The 22,264-nt window shown below is 40.0% G+C and overlaps 1 protein-coding gene across 6 annotated transcripts in view; it reads left to right on the forward strand.

The window, feature by feature from the left end:
* Positions 1 to 22,264, forward strand: part of B3GALT5 (beta-1,3-galactosyltransferase 5) — a 110,160-nt gene that overhangs the window by 46,565 nt on the left and 41,331 nt on the right. The window contains exon 2 of one of the 6 annotated variants that reach the window (XM_064279466.1): positions 21,935 to 22,057. The exons of the other annotated variants lie outside the window; for them this stretch is intronic. The gene's annotated coding sequence lies outside the window, so the exon portion shown is untranslated. The remainder of the gene's footprint in view (positions 1 to 21,934; positions 22,058 to 22,264) is intronic. 6 annotated transcript variants of the gene reach the window in all.

The raw sequence follows: 22,264 nt of genomic DNA on the forward strand, positions 1-22,264 counted from the left end.
AAGGTCCACAGACGGTTTATGCCTGGACAGGAGCTGCTTCTGTCCTGAGGTCCCCCAGTTAATGCTTATCTTTTCCCCCAAGTTGCAAATCTTCTCCTTCCCCAAGGCTAGGAGGACGGCTCCAGGTGCTCACCAGGGTCTATCTCAGGCCCAGGGATTCAGCTGCTGAAGCCGGCTTGGGGGGTGTGGGGGCCGCGGTAAAATATACGCAAGTACTTAGCTTTTGCCTAGAGCACCCTTTTCCTCAGGTTCCGGAGGTGTGAGTGGGCTGTGTGGCTGGCTGCTTTTCCCTGAGGAAACTGCGGCCAACCGCCACCGCTCCGGGAATGGTGCCTGAGGGCTCCCCGCGATTCAGGTCCAGTAACTCCTCTCCACTTCTGAATGGTCTCTTCCTCTCCCTACCCCTCAGTTCGTTGTCTAAGCTTACATTTGATGCTCAGGGCCTCCAGCTTGTCACAAATATACTTGTTTCACTTGTTTTTTTGGGTCTTTGTTGTAAAGAGGGCTCGCAGGAAGCATCTGTCTCTTCTGCCATCTTGGCTCCGTCTCTCCTTGCTGTATTTCTTCTGAGACTGATTTGTTCCTTCTTCTGGAAGTCCATGGTATATTCAGTACTCTTCACTAGCACCACAGTTCAAATGCATCAGTTCTTCTTCTGTCTTCCTTATTCACTGTCCAGATTTTGCATGCATATGAAATGATTGAAAAGGCCATGGTTTGGATCAGGCTGCTGGCAATCTTTGATGTTCTTCTGCTTGTAGCTGCATCTGCTTCCATGATCACATAGTGTCTTCCTGCTGTGTGTGTGTGTCTCTCTCTCTGTATGCCTCTTCATAAGACACTACTCAGAAGTGATTAGGCTTAGGACCCACCATACTCGGAATGGACTTGACAGCAACAGGTTTTTTTTTTTTTTAATACTCTGGTAATGCCCCATTGGAAGCCCTGGAGGCATAGTGGTTAAGTGCTATGGCTGCTAACCAAAGGGTCGGCAGTTCGAATCTGTCAGGCACTCCTTGGAAACTCTATGGGGCAGTTTTTCTCTGTCCTATAGGGTTGCTATGAGTCGGAATCGACTCGATGGCACTGCTTTCCATTTTTTTTTGTTTGTTTGTTTAATGCCCCATTAACGTAACAAAAGAAGCCCTATTCTCAAACAGTGTCACATTCATAGGTACAGGGTTTTGGACTTTAACATATCTTTTTTGGGGGCAGAGATATGTCCATAACACCTATTCTGCTACTTAACTGACAGTTGTTCACTGCTTCTGTATTAGAGGCAGGAAATGACCCCCAGGGGGCTCTGTGGCTTGCCCCTTTGTTCCTGGCTCCCTGATTGCTGCCATACCCTGGAATGGTCCCTGGGCATGCCTTGCCACCACTCCTTTGCTATTGTTGCATCTCCTTCTAACCCTGCCTTGTCACTCAGCTCTGTCTCAGCTTCCTCCTCTGCCCTTGCTCTTGGCAAAGACAAAACTGAGCCCGAGATAAATTCATCAAAGGCTATGTATTCATAAACTTGAAGGGAGGGCACTATATCCTGGGTGAATTCTGGCTGCAATGGCCCTGAAAAGCTGCATAGCTTCTTCTTCTCAGGGTGCACCCAGGTACATCTGAGTACTCGACAGATGCTGATTGAATGGAAACCTGCCTTGACCCTGATGGGCCTAGAACTCCCACATCCCACCCCTCCTGGGATGACTGTCAACAGTCAGGAGGTCAGAACCTTTATTCTGGCCCACCCCGGATGGGTGCTCCTGGGTGACCCGGGTTTATAACCTCCTGTGGACACTCTGGTTGTTGACCTTCCTCCTTCTGCTCCCATTTCTCTCTTTCCTTGCCCTTCCCTGCCCCAGGATATGCCCTTGCTGGGTTGGGGCTCCTCCAGCCCTCCTAGTTCCAAGCTTTTCTTTTCTTATTTTTTGAAAATTTTTATTGTGCTTTAAGTGAAAGTTTACAAATCAATTCGGCCTCTCATACAAAAACTTACATACACGCTGGTATACACTCCTAATTGCTCTTCCCCCTAATGAGACAGCCCGTGCCTTATCTCCACTCAATATTTTCGTGTCCATTATGCCAGCTTCTAACCCCCTCTTCTCTCATCTCCCCTCCAGATGGGAGGTGCCAGCATAGTCTCAAGTGTCTACTTGATCCGAGAAGCTCATTCTTCACCAGCATCTTTTTCTATCCCATTGTCCAGTCCAATCCCTGTCTGAAGTGTTGGCTTTGGGAATGGTTCCTGTCCTGGGCTAACAGAAGATCTGGGGGCGATGACCACTGGGGTCCTTCTAGCCTCAGTCATACCATTAAGTCTGATCTTTTTACGAGAATTTGGGAAGGCATCCCACTGCTCTCCTGCTCTCTCAGGGGTTCTCTGCTGTGTTCCCTGTTAGGGCTGTCATCGGTTGTAGCCGGGCACCATCTAGTTCTTCTGGTCTCAGGCTGATGTAGTCTCTGGTTTATGTGGCCCTTTCTGTCTCTTGGGTCAAGCTTTTCTTCTTGACCTTGACCTGAGGATGGCGGTTTCAGCAGCTTTGTGGCTGACCTCTTGTGGATTTTGAAAAGATTTTTCTCTGTCTATGAAGGGCATGAGAGTTAGCTGAGCCTGTGTTGGAAAGGCAAAGTTCAGTGGTGAGTAAGATGGTTTGTAGAAATTGTGACAGCAAATGAGGCTTTCCGTTGAAAACCAGAATTAGGAAATAGAGTATTGTATAGTGAGACTCCTTTGAAAAACAAATTGACCAGTATTTTTATATTGGAAATTTGAGCCTCTTCCCATATGCTCAGCAGAAAAAAAAAAAAAAGGACCCAAATGTTATTTGGGACCAAATCACATAAATAAAATAGCTGATCATTCATTCACTCCTTCAATAAATATTCATGAAGAGATAAAGAGTTTGGACTCTGGAGCTAGACTGCCTGGGTTCAAATCCCAGCTCTGTGTGACGTTGGGCAAGTTACTTAATTTCTCCATGGCTTCATTTTCTCAGTTGAAGTTAGTGATACTAATAGTATCACTAATAATAATAATACTTGGCTGTCCACGATTTACAACGTATTTATGATGAAGTGCACTTAACGACTGTCTATTTTTGTACATCTTACTATTGGTAATATGCACTTAACAACTGTCTATTTTTGTACATCTTACTACTGGTAATATGCATTGTATACAATTTTGCATCGCATAATTTGCTGATGTTATCATTCTCAGATGTTCAGTCCCAGGTGTTCAAAGATGGGATTTATAGAGATACTGATAATCAAAAGCAATAATAATGAAAACTAAAAAAACAGAGTCATTGGAATGGAACTCCGTCATAAGCTGGAGACTACCTGTATTTCATAGCAGGTGGTTATGAGGATTAAATGGTATGATAAGTATAAAGTTTTAGAAGAGTGCCAGGGGTAAAATAAATGCTACGTAAGTTTTTTTTTTAAGTTCTAGCAATTATTTTTATTAACTATTGCCATTTTTTGCCTGTTATGTGCCAAGCACTTTACCGGGCAGTCTAATATTGTTTTGGATCAACGATGAGGTGTGAAAAGAAAGAAACAAAGTCAATTTTATTTAATTAAAAAAAAAGAAAGAACTTGGTTTTAAAAGCAATTGTCAAAAAGGTATGCTAGAACTATTTTGAGTAACAGCAGAATTGCTGGAACAAGATGGCTAATGTCAGGGGAGAATATTTAGTTTGTTGTCTAAATTTCTGCCCTTCCCCCCTTTTAGCCTCTGACTCTCTGTAGTTATCAGAAGCCATTCCTAGATGTTCCTGTGTTAGTTACCAGCTCTGTGTATCCTGTTCCTTGCTGTTTCTCATTTGTTTCTTAGAGGTGTTTGGCTCTCAGTGTGTTTCCTGAACTCTGAGAGCTCCTTTTCAATCTCTTTCTGGCTCCTTGTCGTCTCAGGTTTCCCTTCTTGTTTTGCTGATTTCATGTTCTCCTTAATATCTTGCAGCAGTAAATCGTTTATTATGAAGACTTCCCTTCCATTTCTGGGAGTAACTTTTCTTCCAGCCTGGCTTCTTCATTTGTCTTTTGCATATTCCCTTTCCTTCCTCTCCCTTTCTTCTGTCCCTGCAGCCCTCTTTCCCTTCCTTACTGTAGTATTTATACATATTTGCTCTGCCGTTTCTTTTTATACTAAGCATATTTAACAAGGGCAGGTTTAGCTGTACCTGCAGATACAATTTGAGTGAATTATCCCTGATTGCCTCTCTCCTTTGTGAACCATGTTTCCTCCTCAGAGCTTTAGTTTGTATACAGGGTGTCACATTTTATCTGCTTTTCTGTTGCCTGAGACTATGAAGGAGGAAAAGGTAGAGCAGAATCGATGATAATCAGGATTGATGGATTTAGTTGCTACCTTTTTTTTTTTTTTGCTCTGTAATTTTATTAAAAGTTGCTCTTTGGTTACACTCAAATTTCAGATTGTTCTCTGATTCCGTGCATAGCTTGGAGACACTAAAATTCTTTTCTAAATTATGAAAAATTTCAAACCTGTGAAAAAGTTAGAATAGCAGGTAGACCACATGTGAGCAGTCCCACCACATGTGAGCAGTCCCACCACATGTGAGCAATCCCACGGCCTAGCCCTGTTTAGCTCCTGCTTTAAGAGCTAATAAAATATTAAAGCTGTCATTGAAGCCTCTAACTCTCCCCAGTTCTCTCCACCTTTTTTTCTCCTTCTCACTATCCTGAATTGTACTGATCTTTCCCATACCTGTTTTACATCACTATCACATACTGAAGAGCCTTCAAAAGTGGCTTAAGTAGTAAATCTATAGGGACCCACCAGAAACTCAAGCCAGATTCAGAAGAGGACGTGGAACCAGGGATATCAATACTGATGTCAGATGGATCCTGGCTGAAAGCAGAGAATGTCAGAAAGAAGTTTACCTGTGTGTGGATCATAGCAAATTATGAGTAACATTTTGAAGAATGGGAATTCCAAAACACTGAATTGTGCTCATTAGGAACCTGTATGTAGACCAAGAGGCAGTTGTTTGAACAGAACAAGGGGATACTGCGTGGGTTAAAGTCAGGAAAGGCGTGCGCCAGGGTTGTATTCTTTCACCATACCTATTTAATCTGTATGCTGAGCAAATAATCCAAGAAACTGGACTGTATGAAGGAGAACGGGCATCAGGATTGGAGGAAGACTCATTAACAGCCTGCGTTATGCTGATGACACAACCTTGCTCGATGAAAGTAAAGAGGACTTGAAGCACTTAACTGATGAAGATCAAAGACCACAGCCTTCAGTCTGGATTGCACATCAACATAAAGAAACAAAAATCCTCACAGCTGGACTAATAAGCAACATTATGAAAAATGGAGAAGAGATTGAACTTGTCAAGGGTTTCGTTTTACTTGGATCCACAATCAACGCCCACGGAAGCAGCAATCAAGAAATCAAACAACGACGCATTGCATTGGGAAAATCCGCTGCAAAACCTGTTGCCATGAAGTCAATTCCAACTCACAGTAAAAGACCTCTTTAAAGTGTTAAAAAGCAAAGATGTTACCTTGAAGACTTAACTTGCACCTGACTCAAGCCTTGGTGTTTTCAGTCACCTCATACACATGTGAAAGCTGGACAGTGAATAAGGAAGACCAAAGAATCGACACCTTTGAATGACGATGGTGTTGAAGAATATTGACTCTAGCGTGGAGTGCTAAAAGAACGAACAAATGCGTCTTGGAAGAAGTACAGCCAGAATGCTCCTTAGAAGCAAGGATGGCGAGACTAAGTCTCACATACTTTGGACATGTTATCAGGAAGAGTCAGTCCCTGGAGAAGGACATCATGTTTGGCAAAGCAGAGGGTCAGTGAAATAGAGGAAGACTCTGGACAAGATGAATTGACACAGTGGCTGCAACAATAGGCTCAAACATAGTAACGATTGTGTATAGGGTTGCTATGAGTTGAAACCAACTCGGTGGCACCTAACAACAACAACAACATCACGTATGTGAGCATCTATAAATAATACGTATCATTGTTTTTGCATTTTTCAAGCTTTTAAAATGGTTTCATACTGTCATATTGCAACTCTTTTTTGTTCATTGTGTTGTTGAAGTTTATCCATGTTGAGGCATATATCCGTTTTCACTGCTATATGAAATTCTGTTGTAGGATTATTCCATATTCAATTCAGTTATTCCTTTGTTGATGGGTGAGACTATTTTCATTTTTCGTATAAAAATGCTGCAATGAACATTCCTCTGCATATCTCCTTTTGTGCATATGTGTGAGTTTCTTTAGTGTATATACTTAGACAAGAATAACTGCATTGAAGAGCATGTGTATCTCCATCTTGCCTAGATATTCAAGAATGCTTTCCACAGTGGCTGTACCAGTTATACCAGCCACCTGGTACATGGCTCGGCAATTCAGTTCCCGTGTCTCCACATCAATATCAACACGAGAATTATTGGGTGGAAATTTAATTTTTTGTTAATATCATTGTTTTAACACTCATTTGCCTGATTGCAGTGAAGCTTATCATACACACACACACACACACACACACACACAATAAAATTTGGATTTCTTTTTTTGTTTTAATTGTCTGCTCATATCTTTTGCTCAGTTTTCATTTGCAGTATTTTTTTATTGCCTTGTAGAATTACATTTAGAAATTGTAGGTACTAACCCTTCATTTCAGTAATATACATGGGAAATACCTTTTCCGAGTCTGTGGTTTGTATTTTTACCTTTTGGAAGGTATATTTTATTGAGTAATCATTTTTAATTTAGTCAGATTTACCATTTTTGCATGTATGGTTTATACTTTTTGTCTTAAAAAATTCTTCCCCACTCTAAGATTTTAAAGATATTCTCCTATATTTGCCTCTAAAAGTCTTAAAGTTTTGTTTTTCACATTTAGGTTTTTAATCCTCCTTGGATTTGTTTTTGGTTTGTTGTGAGTTAGAGATTAAAATTTAATTTTTCCATGTGACTAGTCAGTAATCGCAGATCATTAATTCAAAAGTCAGTCATTTCCTTGGCAATTTTTAATACTATTTCTGTCATATCTATTTTGATCTCTGTTCTGTTTTATTGGTTTATTTTTCTATGCCTCACAAGTACTTCATTGACTTCAATGTGGCCTTGTGTCTTGATATATAGAACAAATTTGTCCATTTTGTTTTTCTTTATAGTATGCGTATCTTTTTGGGGGAGGGCGTTTATTAGGTTCAGTTGTCAAATTCAGTCTGAAATTGTTCCTATTTCTGGGCACTCAATTCTGTTTGCCATTGGTATATTTTGTCTGTTTCTGGTCGAATATAACATTGCCTTAATTGCTATATCTTTTTGGTAAGTCTTGCTTGGTAAGGTAAGTTTCCTCATTTTGTTCTTTTTAGCTATTTTCCAAGATTTTTTAGCTGTGGAGAGAAATGGCATCTTTATAATATTGAGTCTTTGTATTTCTGAACGTGGTATATCACCACTTATTTCAGGTCTTTTTTATTTGTTATTTATTATATTGTCATTTGTTGTGTTTTTATTGAATGTCCTTCAGTAGCATATTATAATATAGCAATCTTGCACAGCTTTCGTTAGACTTGGTCCTTAGAACCTATCTTAGTTTTGGATGTTCTTGGTAAATTTTTGTTATTGTTGCTGCTTTTTAAAAACTTTTATTTTGAAATAATTCTTGCTTTACAGAAAAGTTTCAAAAATTATTCAGAGTGTCCCAGTATACTTTTCACCTAGCTTCTCCTGATGTTTACATAACCATAGTTAAGTTATTGAGAGCAGGAAGTTAACATTGATGAAGTACTTTTAAATAATCCATACACCTTAATTGAATTTTGCCAGTTTTCCTTCTAGTGACTTCTTATGATCTAAGATCTCAGCCAGGACCCCACATTGCATTTAGTTGTCATGTCTCCTTATTCTCCTTCAATGTGTGACAGTTTCTCAGTCTTTCATTTTGGAAGAGACCATCACACTTATTTTGTAGAATGTTCCTCAGTTTGGATTTGTCTGATGTTTTCTCATGATTATATTGAGGTTATGCATTTTTGGTAAGAATACCATAGAAGTTTGATAATATTAACTTTCTCATTGGTTCTAATAGCTTATATGAAGAGTCTCTTGAATCGTCTTATGTATGTAATTGTATTATACATTTTGGTTATTTGTGTCTTCCTAACATGAGGGGAGGATTTCACTTCCCCAATCTCTTGAAGTTAGGAATGGCCATATAGCTTTTTCTGGCCAATAAAATGGGAATGGAAATGATGTGTGCCAAAACAGATGATTGCAGGTACTTGATTTTCCAGTTCTCTTTTGCTCTGCATGTATAAGCACATATGAATATGAACATGCCAGAAGATCAAAATAACATAAAGTGATAAATGAACATATGAAGGACAGCTGCCTTGAAGAGTAGGTCAGCAACGAACATTGCCTCTGTGAAAACAAACTTTTGTGTTAAGATCCTGAGACTTTGAGGTTGTTTGCTACTGTAGTATAACGTAGTCAGTCTGGTCAGATAAAACAATCATCTTTTCAGCAAGTAAGTATAATTTGGTTCATTCGCATTCAATTCTGATATCGCTTGTTTTCTTTTCTGGTCTTATTGCACTGACTAGGACCTTTAGTCCGATATTAAATAAAAGCAGTGATAGAGTATCCTTGTCTTAATCTTAATCTTCATGGGAATACTTTCTGGTTGCATTATTAAGTATGATATTGTTTTAAGTTTTTGATAGATATCTTTTTATCAAATTAAGGAAGTTACCGTTGAGCTTACTGATTTCTTTTTCTCTCTTTTATTTGGATCTTTTGAGATAATTGTGGATTTATTTTTCTCCTTTCATTTACTGACATAGGATAGTAATTCATTTTATGATGTTTTATTTAGAAACTTGAAGTTCTTGTTCAAAAGAGAAGTTGTTCACTGTTTTTTTCTTTTACTGCCTTTATCAGGATTTAAGTAATTTTTCCATTCGCTGAAACAGCTTATACGAAAGAGAGATTTTTTTTGACACTTTCGTTGTTGTTGCTCCTGTAAAGTTGGGTAAAACAAAAACAAAAAAAAAAACCCATTGCCATCGAGTCGATTCTGACTCACAGCGACCCTATTGGACAAAGTAGAACTGTCCCATAGGGTTTAAAAGGAGCAGCTGGTGGATTCAAATTGCTGACCTTTTGGTTAGCAGCCAAATGCTAAATCACTGTGCCACCAGGGTTCTCTAAGTCTGTCTGGGTTATTGTCTTTTAGGGTGAAGGCAGGTGGACTATTGATTATAGGTTCAGTGTCATTAATCGTTACTTGTTTGTTCAGGCTGTATTTCCTCGTCAGTGAACTTTGTTAATTCGCTGTTTGATACAAATTTAGTTCATCTGCACTTTGAAATTTATCGACATGAAGTTGTTCTTACTATTCCCTATGATTTAAAAATTTATACTTCCTTGTGACTGTGTACTTTCTTCATTTTTAGTATTGTTTATTTATGCCCCTTTTTTCTTGTTAAACCTTGCTAGAGCTTTATTTATTTTATTAGGTTTTTTTTTTTTAAAGAAACAGTTTTGAATTTGTTGATCTTTTCTTGGTTCTTTTATTCTTCATTATTATTTTACTACTTTTGCTTTTTGTTCATATCCTTAGTTTTTTCCTTTTCCTACTTTCTTTAGGTTTATTGTTCTTTTTCTAGCTTCTTGAATTACATGCTTAATTAATTTATATTAAATCTTTGTGTTTAAATTCAGTGCTGTAAGTTTATCCCTAAGTAATTTTTAAATTGTAGTCCACAGGTTTTGATATGCTGTTTTTTTCATTGCTGTTTGATTTAAAGCGCCCATTGGGTCATATATTACTTCAGGAGAGCCATTGAAAGCTTCGAAACATACATTTTTTTGCCCATTGATTTTATTGCTGATTTTTAATGGTGACAAATGGTACATGTACAGTTGAAAAGAATGTTTATTCTTTGTTTTTTGAGTGCCAGGCTCTCTCTGTATTTCTTAAATGAAGTTAATTGAGTTAATTCTCAAGCCTTTATTCTTACTAATTTTTCATCTCTTTGAATTTTACATTTTTGAGAGGAGTGTGTAAAAATACCATTTCTTCACGTGATATTGTAAGTTTTGTGTTGTATGTTTGGTTGCTGTGTTGCTACAGGCTTACAGGTTTATCAAGGATCTGTATTATAGCACTTTCGTAATGTTACATGAGGGACTGCTATATCATCCCGATGCTTTTTGGCTTGAGTACTTTTTTGTCTTAACATTAATAACACTCCACTGTTTTTTTACCCTAATATTTTCAGATATATCTTTTCCCGCCTATCTTTGTAGCTTTACTTTGGATGTGTCATTTTTAAGCCTGCATAGAGGTGGATTTTTTCCCGTCTGATAATTTCAGTTTTTAAGTAAATGAGCTTAATCCATTTACAATAGATCTGATTTCTGAGGCATTTTGACTTAATCCTATGATCTCATTATGTTTTGTCTTTAATAACTTTTTTGTTTCATTCTCTCTCTCTCTTTTTTTTTTTTTGGTCTCCTTGCTAGACTGATCAAGTTTTCTGTACTCCCATTTTCTCCCGTTGCTGGTTTGCAAGCTATAGAATATATTTCCATTCTTTCAGCAATTAGCCTTAATTTTAACCATATATTATCTGAAGTATTTTGTGTTTCTAGAATTTTCCCTATCATGATAAGAACATCATTAGCACACCTTACCTACTTCCGAAAGGTCACAGCCGTTGAAAACCCTGTGGAGCACAGTTCTGCTCTGCAACACAGACGGTTGCCGTGAGTTGGAATCATCTCAAAGGCTACTGGTTGGTTATCTTCAATTCTGGGAAATTCCCAGCTAATATATCTTTATATCTCTCTTTTCTGAATTTCTTACCATTCTCTTTTCTTCAAAAACTCTTATGAGAGTAAATTGATCCTCTTGGCCCAGCCACTACATCTCCTTTTTCTTTCTGATAAATCCTGGTTGTTGGAGATCAGGCAGTCCCTGGGTCATGAACACCTGACTTATGGACAACTCGTACTTAAGAATTGACTATCCTAAAACCTATTATATTAAAAATATGAATTAAATATAATGATTTGTAATAACAAACTCACCCACTACTTTGACGCTCATGAAAACACTGTGTGACTTGGAAGTGTTTCTTGTGCATAGAAAGGTAAAATACTATATACTAAGACAAACATTTGACTAAGTGATGCTAAATAAAAACCGTATGGACCTCTTGCATGAAGTCAGGCACAATGCCAAGTGTTGGGCATCTTTGGAGGGAAGCAGTTGCTTATCACAATTGGACATGAATTAAAGAATTGAGATTCCGGTGAGGCAAATGTTTGACAGCTGGCCTTATGTAGGTGGAGGTATTGACAGAAGGACACTAGTCAGCATTTCAGTGATACTGCCTGTCATGAATGTTCCACAGCTAAACTCTCAAAGTTTTCTGGAGAATCCATAAATAGCAGATTTTTGGGGGGTGTGGGTAGGGAGGATACCTTACTTACACTGGACTCATCAAAGCTGTTCCTTTGTCCATGTGTAACAACCCATAACACAAAAACGCAAAGTGGTTTGTGAGTGTTATTTCTGCAAGTAAAACAGACAGCTTGTGCCTAATGAAAACTGATAATGCAGAAAGAACACCATGTGGGAAAGTTAAATGGTTGGAGAAGAAGAGTTAGGATGTTAGAAAAGCATTTTTTATATATGATCTGTTCCTAGTGACTCCTATTCACAGAGTCCTGTTGATGCCCTTCTCTGGTGCTCAGGACCCAACTCTAGCCCCCCTAGTCCAGCTTTTCTTGCTCTCTGTTTGATTTCCTTATTAGTCTGCAGGGTGTGTTCTTCACAAAATTGTTCTAGTATTGAATGAGTTTGGGCAGCTCTGCGTATAAAATCTTCCTTTTTGAGATTCATGAAGCATGTTAACTTCTTAAGTTTTCCGAAAAGTCCTGCCAGAAAGAAACCTGTTTAATTTTGTTTCATCCAGTGATTCCCCAGTTTATTTGACAAAGGACCCATTCTTCACCCCTACCCACTCGGCTCTACCACCTCCAAACACACAGAGGTCCTCTCGATGTCTAGAAAACTGCCTCTACCAAGAGGAAAAAAAAAAAAAGGAAGGACTCTACAAATGCAGTAGCTCTAATCACGGCCTTCCTTCAACCTTTGATTCTTTTCTTTTTATTTTTTTATTAGCAGTTTTATTAAGGTACAATATAAAAACCAAACCAAACCCGTTGCTGTCGAGTTGAATTCAGACTTGTCGTGACCCTATAGGACGTAGTAGAATTGCCCCATGGGGTTTCCAAGGCTATCATCTTTACAGCAGCAGAATTCCACATCTTCTGCAGAGCATCTGGTGGGTTCAAGCCACGGACCTGGTTAGCAGCCAAGAGCTTAACCACTGTGTCACCAGGGCTCCCTAAGTATAGTATACATATCATAAAGTTCACCCATAAAGTTTACAATTCACTGTACCCATAATCCTTAATGGATACAATATTCCATGGTCATGAGCTCTTGGGAAAGATGTTGACTGGCATTCATTCCTACTCTACTTTCCTGTCCACCCTGTAGTTCTCTGTCAATCATTTATTGCTGTCCTAGTCTGCCCTGTTCTCAGGCTTATCCAGCCAGCTTTGTTCTTTCCTTTCCATACCGCATGTTTCCTCAGCTGTTGGTCTTTGAGGTGGAGTTTTATTTAAGTCAATTGCCTACAATTGCCTCTTTTTCCTTCCTAAGGAGTTGTAATCTGCTTTCTGAGTTTCAGCCACCATAACTCCACTGAAGTTGCATTTTGGATTCTGAGAGCTTCTTGCTTCTCAATTCTCCCTAGGATTAACGGTGGTAACAAATTCTTCATCCCTGAGGCTTCTTTCATCCCTTGAACACTCCTCTGTAACACCCGAGATGGGTAGTGCAAAATATTACTGATAAATACGCACTCTCTAAAATAGACTGAGCTGCTAGAGATTAATCTTGGGAGATGTGGGCAATAATTCTGCATCAGTTAATTTACCTAGTAGATAAGTATTTAGGGGACATACCACGTGCAGGGTTTAGGAGTGTGGATTCTGGGGTTCCTTTGCTTGGTTTTGATAATGTCTTTGACCTCTACCTCACTCTAAAACCTGGGGGCAAGTTACTTTACTCATGGGTTTGTCATCAGTAAAAGAGGAGATTAGCACCCACCTCCTACACACCGTGTGAGACGTAAAGGGAATAATCACATGCAGAGTGCTTAGAACAGCCAGTGTTAACAAGTGTTAGCCTCTATTGGGACATTAATCTGGTTTTCCTCTTATATATCCTATTGATGCTTTTTCACCTGCGTTTTTGTCCTCCTGACCCTGGTTTTCAAAATACAGTTCTTTGCTCTTCATTGTTCTGTTCATAGACTTCTTCATAGTCTTACCATCTCTATGCCTCCTGTCATGGATTGAATTGTGTCCCCCCAAAATATCTGTCAACTTGGCTAGGTCATGATTCCCTTGTATGATTGTATTTTGTCATCTGATGTGATTTCCTTGTGTTGTAAATCCTATCACTATGATGTAATAAGATGGATTAGCAGCATTTAATTTTTTTTTTGTACTGGTGAGGTCTACAAGATTAGACAGTATCTCAAGCCACTCTCTTTTGAGATATAAAAGAGAGAAGCAAGCAGAGAGACATGGAGACCTCATACCACAAAGAAGGCAGTGCCAGGAGCAGAGCACATCCTTTGGACCTGAGGTTCTGCACTGAGATGCTACCAGACCAAGGGAAGACTGATCACAGGGACCTTCCTCCAGAGCTGACAGAGAGAGAAAGCCTTTCCCTGGAGCTGACGCCTTAATTTGGACTTCTAGCCTACTGAACTGTGAGAGAATAAACTTCTCTTTGTTAAAGCCATCCACTTGTGGTATTTCTGTTATAGCAATCCTAGATGACTAAGACACCCCCCTTTCTGTAGGCAGATTCTAGACAAATCTCCCCGCCTTTCTGTAGGCAGATTCTAGACAAATCTCCCCTCTACATTTCGGTAGGAGGCTTCTTTTAGCACAAAACTGCCCCTTGAGGGCATATTTTCTGTCCCTATGAGGACATTTTGACCCCTGTCAAATCATTCCACACCAACTGCCCTCAGCACCTTGTACACAGACGGGTCGGTTCCACTTCCAAGATTGAAGACTCTGACCTTTCACCAAGTTCTATAAATTGTATTACTTTGAAGATGGAATCATAGTATCACCCTGAGCAGTAGGCCTAATGGGAACATGTAAAGTGATTACTTCCTGAGCAGATGTAAAATGGGATGTAGGGCTGTAGCAATCAAACAAAAACCACAGAAGTCCTTAGAATGGTCTAGAATAATCTAGGCACCCTCAGCAGTTGTTGTGTGCTTCTGTTGTAAGCTTCATCATGCCCTCAATATTTGTGTTTTTTCTGCATCTTCGGCAGCCTCTAGAGAGCCAGGTGGTTTCTTAATTTATCTTTGTCATCCTTGCACAGTATATCCTCCATAATTATTTATTTGCTGGGTGAGTTAATTGAGGAAACCCTTGTGGCGTAGTGGTTAAGTGCTACGGCTGCTAACCAAAAGGTCGGCAGTTTGAATCCACCAGGGGCTCCTTGGAAACTCCATGGGGCAGTTCTACTCTGTCCTATAGAGTTGCTGTGAGTCAGAATCGAGTCGACAGCAGTGGGGTTTTTTTTTAGGTAATTGATGCAGATGCAGAGTTATTGCAAATATCTCCAATGATTAATTTGTAGGAGGCAATAGGAATTTTAAAAAGGAAGTGACATTTGTGATTTTTCAAAAATGCAAGGAGACAGCTAGTATTATTTTCTCATTTTTTAAGTTTTCCATTTCTCATTTATGGAAAAAATTGAATGTTTAGTGTTAGATGTGCCCAGAGTCTCATGACTTGTAAGTGGTTGACTGTATTTAATATGTATCGTTTCACATACTCTATTTTCTCGTTTTATTTTTTCCCCTCACTTTCTATTTTTATCAGCCACATATTCTATTTTCTCGTTTTATTTTTTCCCCCTCCCTTTCTATTTTTATCAGCCACATATTCTATTTTCTCATTTTATTTTTTTCCCCCTCACTTTCTATTTTTATTGGCTGTGCTGAAGCTCATTCTATTTTTAGAGCGTATGTATTTCTTGGAAACCCTGGTGGTGTAGTGGTTAAGTGCTACAGCTGCTAAACAGAGGGTCGGCAGTTTGAATCCACCAGGCGCTCCTTGGAAACTTTATGGGGCAGTTCTACTCTGTCATATAGGGTCCCTATGAGTCAGAATTGACTCAACGGCTCTGGGTTTTACGTATTTCTTAGTAATATTCTCTTTTGTTTTGAGTTAATTCAGTCCTTTTAGTTTTATAATTCCTACTATTTTGTGTAATTATTTGTTTTCTAAATTCTTTCAGAGCTTAGTCCTTTTTCCTTTAATAATGAAACCATTTAAGGTTATGCATTTACTTCTGAGCACAACTTTGACTGCCTCCTGAGGGATCATATGTTTATTGTTTTATAAATGATCTGTTATTGTGCATCTAACTTGTCCTTTGACCTCATGTATAATAATTTTCCTTATTTCTAAATGGTTGAGTATTAGATGATTTTTATTAAAGTTAATATTTAATTCCTAGTTTTATTGCTTTGTGATCAGAATGTTGGCCTGTCATTTTCCTCCTAAATCTTTCCAGAATTGCATCAGTATTCAGAAGTGCATATAGTTACAATAATAGCAATGATGGTTTAGAAATGAAAATAAATAGGCTTTGACATTGGTGCTTAAAAGTTCGTTATTTTCGTATAAATTTGAGTTCTTGTTTACCCAACTGATAAATTGTTTTGCTTCCTTTTATGATTCTAACAGAATACAATTGGCCCTTAGTATCCTTGGGTTCCATATCCGCGGAATCGACCAGCTGCAGCTCAAAAATATTGGGGGGCGGGGGAAGAAAGTTTCAAAAAGCAAAACTTAAATTTGTGACACCCCAAGTGCTACACGGAATTCTTGTGAATGAAACGAGGTGTAGGTGTCCCCTGCTATAGCCTTCTGCCATTTCACAGATTTTCAGCCTCCCTCTAGCACTCCTTGTTGTTGTGTTATTAGGTGCTGTCGAGTCGGTTCCGACTCATAGCAACCCTATGCACAACAGAACGAAACAGGGCCCGGTCCTGCGCCATCCTCACAATTGTTGTTATGCCTGAGCTCATTGTTGCAGCCACTGTGTCAGTCTACCTCGTTGAGGGTCTTCCTCTTTTCCACTGACCCTGTACTCTGCCAAGCATGATGTCTGTCAGTTTGTCGTACTGTGGGGGCTTGTGTGTTGCTGTGATGCTGGAAGCTATGCCACTGGTATTCAGATACCGGCAGGGTCACCCATGGAGGACAGGTTTCAGCTGAGGTTCCAGACTAAGACAGACTAGGAAAAAGGACCCGGCAGTCTACTTCTGAAAAGCATTAGCCAGTGAAAACCTTATGAATAGCAGCGGAACATTGTCTGATACAGTGCTGGAAGATGAACCCCTCAGGTTGGAAGGCACTCAAAAGATGACTGGGGAAGAGCTGTCTCCTCAAAGTAGGGTCGACCTTAATGACTTGGAGTAAAGCTTTTGGGACCTTCATTTGCTGATGTGGCACGACTCAAAATGAGAAGAAACAGCTGCAAACATCCTAGCACTCCTTAGGGCTTGCAAAGACTGACAGAGCGTTAAGTGTAAGCATTAACATATCGTTTATATTGTATTAGATATTATAAGTAGTATAGAGATGATTTAAAGTACACCAGAGGATTTTCATAGGTTATATGCAAATACTAGGCCATTTTTTATAAGGAACTTGAACGTCTTTGGATTTTGGTATCCATGGTGGGGAAGGGTCCAGGAACCAATCCCTCTCAGGTACCAAGGGACGACTGTATATATTCTCATATAATTCTTAAGGCAAATTGCCAGTTTTGGTTTTTATGGGAAACTGGTTCCAGCCTGTTCTAGAATAATAGTCAGTACTCCAAACCTGTGACAAACTTGAGAAGTGCCTTTAAATGGAACAATGGGACTCTCTAACAAGCCTATTAGTGTTTAACAACTTTAATGAGCTTTAAAACATGTCATTTTTTAACTGTGAATCATTTCATATTAAAACCTGTGGGTTTCCTGCCAAAGTTATTTTTAGTGAAAGCTGTGTACTTTCAGCCAGATTTTGAGTGAAGCGAATATGAGAGAAGCTGGAAGCAGATTCCAGAAGAAACTGGAATATCTGAGGACCGTTTCCTGCGCATCTGAGTCTTGGCTGTGTTAATAATCCCTCTGATGGGCTTAGCCACACTCCCCTCCACTCCTGTTATGTGACTCATTCAGAACTGGTGGGGTCAATGGTTCAGTTCAGAGCAGTTTCTTTCTCTCACGTCCTGCTTCTTCCATCAATACAGTCCGTTTTAAAGTGAGAAACAGTGAAAGACCAAAGGAGGTGATTTGCATTTGAATAGAAGATGATGTTTGCACTTGAGCATTTTCTTTATTTTCAAACTTACCTAATTAGACCAGGCTCATTTGGTTTCAGGGAAGGTAGCTTCCATTCAAAAACAAACCTTTGAGTTAATTCTGAGGCATAGTGACCCCTGTAGGACAGAGTAGAACTGCCTCAGAGGGTTTCCAAGACTGTAAATCTTTAAGAAAGCCAACTCCCATCTGCCCTGTAGGGTTTCCAAGGCTGTAAATCCCTACAGGAGCAGACTGCCACATCTTTGTCCTGCAGAGTGGCTGGTGGGATCGAACTGGTGACCTTTTGTCTAGCAGCCCGGCACTTAACCACTGCCCCACCAGGATTCCTGTAGCTTCCACTGAAAAGCCTTAATTCCCGTAAAGGTGGCGGGAGAAGTGAAGGCAGCCCTTGAGAGGTAAGACCAAGCAATAATATCAAGGGAAAGGGTGGGACACAGCTAAATGGACAGAGCTGCCCCACCCTTTTCAGGACTTAAACCAGTTTTTCACTCTTTGAAGCTGTCCCTGCCTGTAGCGTTTCCTCCAGACAGAAAAAAAAAAAAAAATCTAGTGGGGAAAGATTATGAGGAAAAAGTATTTTGCCTTTAAAATATAGAGAGGAGGAATTCAAGGCAATGTTACTGGTTGGCAGAATGCAGTCTAATGCTGTTAGTATATTTGCTGCTTAGCAAAATGCAGAAAAGGTACACACACTACAGATATTCAGGTAATAGTTGGCTTGAATAATTTTATTCATTTAGCAACTTTTTATTTACTTACCCAGTGTTTATTGAGCATCTACTATGTATAAAGTACTGTTTGAGGTATTGAGATTTAAACAAATAGGAATAAAATATTCTCTGTCCTCAGGCCACTTACAGTGATGGAGAGACAGATATATGGACAAATAGCGATAGCATGGTGGTGCTATGGTAGAGGTATCTGCCAGGGATTATAGTGATACCAACAGAGGATGGGTAAGCCTACTTGTTGGGGAAAGATGGCAGGGAAATTTCACTGAAGGGCAGCGTTTGACCAGGATCTGAAGGAATTGATAGGAGTTCACTAGGTAGACAAGGGACATTCTGGACAGAAAGCACAGCATGGAGGTCAGAACCAATATGGTGCCTCCACTGGGCCATCTTGGGGCAGGTGTGTAGGCTGCATTGTGGAGGTAATGGGGAGCCACTGGAAGATTGGAAGCACTGGAGTGACACTATTGGATTTGTGGTTTTAAAAAGTTCTTCTGACTGACATTGTGCAGGCTGAAGTGGAGTTGAGTGTGCCTGGTGGCAGTAGATAAAGCGGTGGCAATGGTATCTGCCTGTGGCTTGTGTGACTGAGTGGATTTTGGGCCATCCAGCCTGAAAGGAAGAGTGAAGTTTGAGATGTCTGTGGGGGTCCAGTTGCCATTTGTATCTGTGGACCTCGACCTTAGGCAAGAGATATGGAAGGACAATATGGATTTGGGGATTGTTTTGTGTGTAAGCATGGGTGTGGATAAGGGAGACCTTGTCAAATAAGAAGAAAGTACCTGAATTTTAGGAGCAGAAGGGGAAGAAGAACCAACAAAGAAGAGCCTGAGTGAAAAGTGAGGGAGGTGAGTGGAGAACCAGAGCAGAGTGTACGTTAGACACCAAGGACTCTGACAATCACAATACAGAAAGCTGAGGCAAAAATGCCAACATCACCAAGAGGTCATGGAACATAAAACCCATATAAAGTCAAGGTGCCCGTTGGCTCAGTTTTCATATTCTGTTACTCAGAGGAACACTGGCCTGATACCCAACAGGCAATTTTAATCTTTACTAAAGTCTTTCAAAGACGATTTCATTCCTAATGCCCAACAACATTTTGAACCCTTTCCCCTCATTCTCTGTACCTGACGCCACCCATGTTCCCTACCCTCTTTCTCCAAATTCTCCAAAAATCTCTCCAACGCAGACCTTTTTGGCTTTTTCTTTCTCCCTAGTACTGGGTTAGTACCTCTTATCTTCTATGTTGCTTATGTTCTATCCGGCCATTCCTGGTACCTCTCAATGCTTCCTTCACTCATAATTTTATGCAAGGAACAAACATAAAGGCAGCATTCTTGATAGATTGGGGAAGTGGAAGTGACCACATGTATTCCTATGTTCATGTTTTCCTGACTCAAAGAAGACTGTTAGTGGTCTTTGACAAGGATTTTAGATAAGCGGTGGGAGAGAACTTTGCTGGGATAGGTTAAGGATTAATCAATTGATGGATGAAGCAGGACAGTTGGTGAGGGCAGGCTATGTATTCAGAAAGTTTAATTGTGAAGGGAAGGAAGCATAAGGCTGAACAGAAGGTGGCAGGTGCTTGAGGAAGGATACTTTAAACATTGTTTTTAATAAATTTTGTTTTGCCGTAATACTTAAAGCAGAAATTCTTGTGGGAAATGGCTGTCTTTTTAACAGAAAAATCAATATCATTTACATTGCCTGTTACTACTATGTGTTGTTAACTGGAGCAGATGAGGAAGGAATCCATAGCCCTACCAGGATCCTAACATTTGGACGTTTTCTGTTAGAGAGGCTTGAAAATCCCATTGGACCATTATAGTCACAGAGATGGTTACACCTTGAGAGGAAAGAATAAGCAGAGCATTGGAGCTTAGTGATGCGGGGAGAGAGTGTCCTCTGCCTTGTGGTTGTAGACTCTCCAGGTTATTCATTTCAGATTATTTATTCAGTGTGTGGCTCTCCTCCTATTTCCTACCCACCATGCAAGGGATGGGCACCCTTGGTGCCAGGGGCTGTGTTGGCGTTAGTTGTTGACTTTGACTTATGGCAAGCTCACGCACAATGGAAGGAAATGTTGCCTATCCTGTGCCATCTTCACTATCACTGGTGTGTTTAAGTACATTGTTGTGGCCACTGTGTATCTGAGCATCTTTCAACCTAGGAGGCAGTATCAGACACTATATCAGACACTGTATCAGCACTATATCAGACAGTATTCTGTTGTGCTCCATAAGATTTTCATTGGCTAATTTTTGGAAGTAGATTGCTAGGTCTTTTTTCCTAGTCTGTCTTAATCTAGAAGGCCTGCTGAAGCCTGTCCACCATGGGTAACCCTGATGGTTGAAACACTGGTGGCATAGCTTCCAGCATCATAGCCACACAGTACAACGAACTGACAGACAGATACCCAAACCAACCAAACCCACTGCTGTTGAGTCAATTCCGACTCATAGCGACCCTAGCAGACAGAGTAGAACTGCCCTGTAGGTTTTCCAAGGAGTGCCTGGTGGATTTGAACTGCCGACATTTTGGTTAGCAGCCGTAGGTCTTAACCACTATGCCACCAGGGTTTCCGACACACAGATGCTGGAGTATAAATCCCAGGGCTGTGGCAAGGCAGTTATAGCATCCCGTCATTGCTAAGTTAATTTTTTTCTGATCCAAAGGTTTCCCTTGAGAAGCGACTACTGGACTCTTGTATTAGAAAGCTGGAGGTGACCGTGGCTGAGTGAGTAGATTAGATCTGAGAGCAGAGGGCCTGGAAGCTGGTTGCAGTGGTTCATCTAGAGGGGCAAGAGAGGTAGACAGACAGCTCCATGCCTTGCAGTGAGGAGCAGGAGGGTTTGCCCTGACTGGCTCTCTTGCACCTTGGTTTTTGGTAAGAAAGGGAATTGGGGTGACTCAGCATCACTCGTTCCCTCTGTGGTAAGGTATCCCTACCTCAATAATTTCAGAAAGTTCAGTCTAAATCAGTGAAATGGGTACTCTATACAAAGAATTGCCTTTCCCTGGTCTAGGACCTGGAAGTACAGTGGTTAACAGAATATTGCTCTGGAGTCTTTTGGACAGGCCTGCACTATGATCTGGGCAAGAATCATTTGTAACCAACATGATATTTATATACAAATGACAGTTGTGAAATTTATTTCTAAGGTTTCAGGTAACAATTTGCTTTCATAAGCAGACCACAAAGACCTTCCCTGAATTTTTTAATTGCGAGCTCACCAGAAGCTGTTGTACTGCTGTGGATGAAGCAGGCACTTGTTAGTGCCCCAGGTTTCTCCTAATGATCTTGAAATTTGTTTCACAGAGAAGGAGGCTGTTAATTTTAGAATCAAGATCAAAATGTGCGAAGGCACTGATTTAAAATAACAACTATTGACATTTCTATGGCTCCCTCCATTTTATAAATTTCTTTCAAATACATTGTTTCATTTTGCCCTCATGACAGTCTTATGATTCCTTATTATCTTCCTTATTTTACATTTGAAGAAATGGGAGCTCAGAGTGTTTAAGAATCCTGATCAAAGTCAAATGGTTTGCCTCCAACTCAGTGACTTTCAAATTTTTGAGCCACAGTAAATCCATTTCATGTCATGACTGAGCATATGAGCCACATAACAATACTTACCTTGACTATGCTTAATTAATTAATTCTACTTAATTCTCTTTTCTTTAAGCAGCTGGTCTTACTAAGTTGACTTCACGACTCACTGTCCCAGTTTCCGAGTGCAAAACCCACTGCCATCGAGTCAATTCTGACTCATAGCGACCCTATAGTGCAGCGGTAACAAAAAATGTCACAGGTGGGTGGCTTTAAAGAGCAGAAATGTATTTCCTCACAAGTGAAGAGGCTAGAAGTCTGAATTCGTTGTCTCTTTCAGCTTCTAGTAGCTGCTGGTTAATCCTTGCAGATACATGTCCCTTGTCACATAACCTCTTCGTTCTGCGTATGTGCCTTGCTGTGTTTTTTCTTTCCTTTATAAAACACCACTCAGGGGGGTTAGGTTTAG

The sequence above is a fragment of the Loxodonta africana genome, chromosome 2 (genome assembly GCF_030014295.1).
Source record: "Loxodonta africana isolate mLoxAfr1 chromosome 2, mLoxAfr1.hap2, whole genome shotgun sequence".
Taxonomy (NCBI): Eukaryota; Metazoa; Chordata; class Mammalia; order Proboscidea; family Elephantidae; genus Loxodonta; species Loxodonta africana.